The following is a 5,639-nucleotide window of genomic DNA, read 5'->3' on the forward strand; positions in this document are numbered from 1 at the left end:
CTTAGAGGAAAGGCCTTTAACTTTACACCATTGAGTATGACGTTAGCTGTAAGCTTGTCATATACGGCCTTTATTACGTTGAGGAACAGTCCTTCTAAACCTAATTTGTTGAGAGTTTTTATCATGAAGGAATGTTGAATTTTGTCAAATGCTAAACATACTTCTTTCCAATAAGATATAATCTGGAAGGGGGCGCCTGGCTGGCTCATTCAGAAGAACATGCAAATCTCAATCTTGGGGTCATGAGTTCGAGCCCCATGTTGGGTTCAGAGATTACTTAAATACATAAAACTTAGAGAAAAAAAAGATATAACCTGAGAGAGGTGCACATCACTTTTGCTTATATCCCATTGGCCAGGTCTTAGGGCCACACATAACTACAAGGGTGGCTGGGAAATGTAGCCTTTCTCATGGATGGCTTTATACCCTGTTAAACATTGGTGATTCTATCTCTAAAAAAAGAAAATGTAATGGATTTGAGGGTTTAACTAGCAGTATCTGCCATAACATATTGACAGGAAAAGACTTGGAAAACTGGTAAGAGTATTTCTCTAGGAACAGGGTACTGGTGGTTGGGGATACAGATGGCAGGAAAATATCCCCTTTAAACGCTGATTTGTTCCATGTAAATGCATGTAAACATTTTAAACAAAGTAGTCAAAACAGCACTACCCTATGTACTTGGTAAATCTCAACAGCTGGTTCAGTGACCAGAAGTTTTTGCACCCTCACCCTCACCCACTCAGAGAGGGTTCTAGATGTGGTGTGAAACTCGGGCCACATCAAACTGTACAGAATTCGTATGGTTTGAGGAGCAGGGGAAGCCCACTGGTTTGCATGGGCAGAGGCCTGGGGAGGAATGCAAATTCAGATAAACACGTGTGAGAGCTGCTCTTTTGGAACGAGCAGACCCAGTTGGCATCAAGCCTTCCTTATGATGGTGCTAGGCTTGCTTGGGGGAGAGAAGGCCAATTCTGCTGCCAAGCTCTTCCCCAGAGCTGCTCTTACACAGAAGGAGGAGGAGACCAGCACCCTTTGAACTGGAGGGGTTGGGGAGCTGGGCCCAGAGACACAGCCAGCTTCTAGGGTAGGCGGGGCCACTTGCCCTTTGAAGCAAGGAGCTTTTGAACCTTCTGCCAGGCACAGGTCTCAGCTGCCTTTATCTGGCTCTCATCTCCCCCTCAGCCTTCATGACTCAAGAGAACATTGGAGCAAACTTCAGGCTTGCATGGGGTGAGGGCTGCAGGGGTGGTCAACCCCTCCACCAAGTGCGTGGGGCCACCCCCTCCCACTGGCCCCAGCTGGACCAGGTGGCACAGCACAGGACAGACACCCTCCCATCCCCTGGTGCACAGACAGTGCAGGTCTGGCTCCCTTGACTGGGTCCCAGCACCCCCTGCGGCGTTCTTTAATGCCCAAGGGGCTCTGTGCATAAAGAGAAACATGTCTAACTCTACACCTGTCTAATGTGCAATGTAGGAAAATTGCAACAGCGTTTCTTTAAATGCTCACATGTAGGCTCAGCTCGGAGATGCTGTGGGTTTGGTTCCATACTACTGCAGTAAAAACGTCACAACAAAGCAAGTCAAAAGAATTTTTTGGTTTCCCAGATAAAAGTTACGTTTACACTATAGTCTATTACTTAAGTCTATTAAGGGTGTAATAACATTACGTCTAAAAAAAACAATGTATGTACTTTAATCAAAAAATACTTTATGGCGTGCCTGGGTGGCTCAGTCAGTTAAGCTTCTGACTCTTCATTTCAGTTCGGGTCATGATCTCACAGCTTTGTGGGTTCAAGCCCCACGTTGGGCTCTGCACTGGCAGGGTGGAGTCTGCTTGGGATTCTCTCTCTCTCCTCTCTCTCTGTCCCTCTTCGACTTGCACTCTCTCTCTCTCTCTCTCTCTCTCAAAATAAATAAATAAACATAAAAACAAAGAATGCATGGAATTGAAAAGATCCTCATTTTATTGAGAATTAAGACAATTAGGGGCGCCTGGGTGGCGCAGTCGGTTGAGCGTCCGACTTCAGCCAGGTCACGATCTCGCGGTCCGGGAGTTCGAGCCCCGCGTCAGGCTCTGGGCTGATGGCTCAGAGCCTGGAGCCTGTTTCCGATTCTGTGTCTCCCTCTCTCTCTGCCCCTCCCCCGTTCATGCTCTCTCTCTGTCCCAAAAATAAATAAACGTTGAAAAAAAAAATTAAAAAAAAAAAAAAAAAAAGAGAGAATTAAGACAATTATTTAAAAAAAACTATTATCATTTGAGCTTTCAGCTAGTTGTAATCTTCTTGCTGGTTGAGGGCCGCCTCTGTGTTAATGGCTCAATGGCTCAGCTGATTAGGGTGGTGGTTGCTGAAGCCCGGGGCGATGGCGATTTCTTTCTTTTTTTTTTTTTTTTTGCCCCAATCTTTTTTTTTTTTAATGTTTATTTATATTTGAGAGAGAGAGAGAGAGAGAGAGAGAGAGAGTAGGGGAGGAGCAGAGAGAGCCAGAGACAGAATCCGAAGCAGGCTCCAGACTCTGAACTCTCAGGACAGAGCCCGATGCAGGGCTCAAACTCACCAACTGTGAGATCATGACCTGAGCCGAAGTCAGTCCCTTAACTGACTGAGCCACCCAGGTGCCCCTGTGGCAATTTCTTAAAATAAGACAACAAAGCAATTTGTTGCATCGACAAACCCTTCCTTTCATTTGAACAGGTAGGGGCCACTGTAGGGTTATTAATTGGCCTAATTTCAGTATTGTTGTGTCTCAGGGAACAGGGAGACCTGAGGAGAGGGAGAGGGACTGGGGGACGTCCAGTCAGTGGAGCAGTTAGAAGCCACACAACATGTATCAACTGATTTCGTGGTCGTGTATGGGCTTGCTTCGTGGCGCCCCACACAATTACGTTGGGATATCGAAGATCGCTGATCACAGATCCGTATAACAAATAGGATAATAATGGAAAAGTCTGAAATACTGTGAGAATCACCAAATGTAACACAGAGACCCGAGGGCACAAAGACTGTCGGAAAATGGCAGTGACAGACTTGCTCGGTGCAGGGCTGATGCAAACCTTCAGTCTGTAAAAAGTGCGACATCTACAAAACATCACAGAGCAAAGCCCGAGCCGAGGTATGTCTGTATTCTCCCTACAATTAATACGCTGAATTTTTATCACTTCAACAAGATAGATTTCCCCGAACACTTAAACATTGCATGTAATCAATTATATACCCTTCCTAATTCTAACGATTCAGAGTCTCATAAATGTTTCAACTGCCTTTAAATATCAACGAGTAAGGATAACAGCAGTCACAAAAACCGGATCTGCATACTCATACTAAGACTGGTTACAAAATGCTAATGCACGGATCTAAATTTGTTTTACTTTATTATCTGTAGTCAGCACTCCCAGCAGCAGACGGAGTAGACATCCTGTGTGCCACCCATCACTGCCCTCTCCTGGGCATCTCAGAGAGCTGGCATGCTACCCTCCCGAGGGAGGCGCCTCGCCACATCTCTGTGCCACAAACCGTCCATCCTGGGCACACTGACTGGACCTGGGGTGGGTCCCAGACTCTAAGTCAGGACCTCACGGGCCGGCCAGGCATATCTACAAGACTGGCACAAAAGTTCTGCCCAAGGAAGGTTGTGGGTGGTGGCATCTGAGCCAAGCGATCAGCAACGCGCCGGGGCACCCGAATGTGGGGGCAAACACCAAAGACTCACAGAGGAGGCAGAGGGCAAAAGCCGGGCAGGAGCCCTGAGCAAGTTGGGGACCAGCTGGCCAGAAGCAGCTGCAGCAGTGGAAACAAGGTGGGACAGCAGTGTCAGAGTGGGAATGATGCTCTGGGAGTCGGTGATGTGGATACACCCGCAGGCCTGTCCTGAAGAACCTGGCTAGGGGACTGGCCCGAGTGGCCTTCTCCTCCCCCCACCCCCACCCCCGCCCCCCCCCCCACATGTTCTTCACACAGGTGAAGGGAATGGGCGGAAGATCTCCTGAGCTGACGTGATGGCATGTGTGGAGGCCAAGCACACAGGACACAAAAGTGGATCCAGAGATTTGTGTGCAGAAAGTGAGGGGAAGCAGGATGGGGTGCCGGGAGAAAACGAACCGTGAGGCCATTCCAAGGGAGGCCTCAACGGACCCCATGGGGAGGCAGGGGCTGGAGTCACTCCTCAGTTGTCCGGAAATGAGGCAAGGGGACTTTGGAGAGCCTTGGGTCCTAGATCCCCGTGTGAGGCAGCTTCCTTGTGCCAGGGGCAATTCCTTCCTGAGCTCTCAGATTTCAACACCTGATCCTGAAGGGTGGCCTGTGTGGCCACCATTATACTAGAGGTGGCAGGCTGGTCAATGAGCGTGAGGTTGGCCTGTGGTCTGAGATGTGGTCTGGTCAATGACCAGATCTGGCCAGCCTCTGTAGAACATTCAGTGAAAAGAACCTCTCATGGTTTAGGGGAGAGAGCTGACAGGATCAGATTTTCATTTTAGATTGCTGTGGGAGCTCAGGAGAGAGAGCAAGACTGATGAGAAACATGAAGTGTGGCCAGTGCACAGAAGATGTCTAAAGACACAGGAGTGGCTAGGACCTCACAGAGCCTGGGGAGGTAAGGGGGGGGGGGCGGAGCTTAGCGTAGAGTCTGGGGAGAGCCGCGACACTTATAGGGCGGGGAGATCAGGATACTCCAAGGAGTTGGGTGTGCAATAGTGCAATACATGGTCTTTCCTGGGTGGGTAAATTGGAGAGCTAAGAGAACGAAAGCTCCAGGGAGGAAGGTGACATCACAGACCGAAAAGCTCTCCTTTCCTCCCCCAACACAGCAGTGGCTTGGTAAACTGAGTTCAGCCGGCTGCCCCTAGATGGCAGTGTACGCACATAGCAGGAGCTGCCCAGCAAAACTCCCCAGGGACAGCAAGGGTCTCCCATGGGACCAGCAGAAGCCCACCAGGGCTGTGAGAGGGACCAGGAGAGGCACCCATGATGCCTGCTGCATCCACCTATGCTCTGCTTTGCTGCAGGTGTGTGTGTGTGGGTGCCTCTCTCTCCCTGTCCTCTGTGGGGAGCAGGGTGGGCAGGGCCTGAGCACAGCCCCCCCAAATCCCCATGTTTATGACTCTCCAGGGGAACAGTCTTGAGTGGAAGATTGGACATAAAGCCAATGGTTCTGGTTCGACCACTTACAGGCTGAAGTGACTCCCTGAGACTACTTTGCACATTCGTTTTATAAATGCGTACCTTCATGAAGACCAGTTCACATGAGATTATTCCAGAAGGAATGCTTCTACACCGTCAGGTGACTTTCACTTCTATGTCTATCCCTTATTTCCATGCTTTCAGGGACAGAGCTGTGGGTTGAGCCAAGGCAGTCTTACGGGTCCTTGTCTTAACCTCTCGGATCTGTCCCCCCCCACCCCCGACCCCCGCCGATGTCTCATCTGGCCACATCTGGGGACTTCCTCTTTGGCAAAATTATCTTCTCCCATCTGAAGCAATTACAGTATGGGTGGCACACAGGCAGGGCTGGAAGGGCACTGGGAGGTCATCTACTGAACAACCTTCCCCTCCCTCCTACCCTCAGTTTATGGATGGATGAACGAGGTGAGAAAGCCAATCACCAGCACAGATAACATGGCCTCAGCCTCAATCATTA

General features: G+C 49.6%; 1 long non-coding RNA gene across 1 annotated transcript; it reads left to right on the plus strand.

Moving 5' to 3' along the window:
* Positions 1-2,615: 2,615 nt before the first annotated feature.
* Positions 2,616-5,238, plus strand: LOC123577499. Its single transcript, XR_006701881.1, has 2 exons — positions 2,616-5,007; positions 5,111-5,238. It is a non-coding gene; the product is annotated as an uncharacterized LOC123577499 (long non-coding RNA).
* Positions 5,239-5,639: the final 401 nt, after the last annotated feature.

The sequence above is a fragment of the Leopardus geoffroyi genome, chromosome D2 (genome assembly GCF_018350155.1).
Source record: "Leopardus geoffroyi isolate Oge1 chromosome D2, O.geoffroyi_Oge1_pat1.0, whole genome shotgun sequence".
Taxonomy (NCBI): domain Eukaryota; kingdom Metazoa; phylum Chordata; class Mammalia; order Carnivora; family Felidae; genus Leopardus; species Leopardus geoffroyi.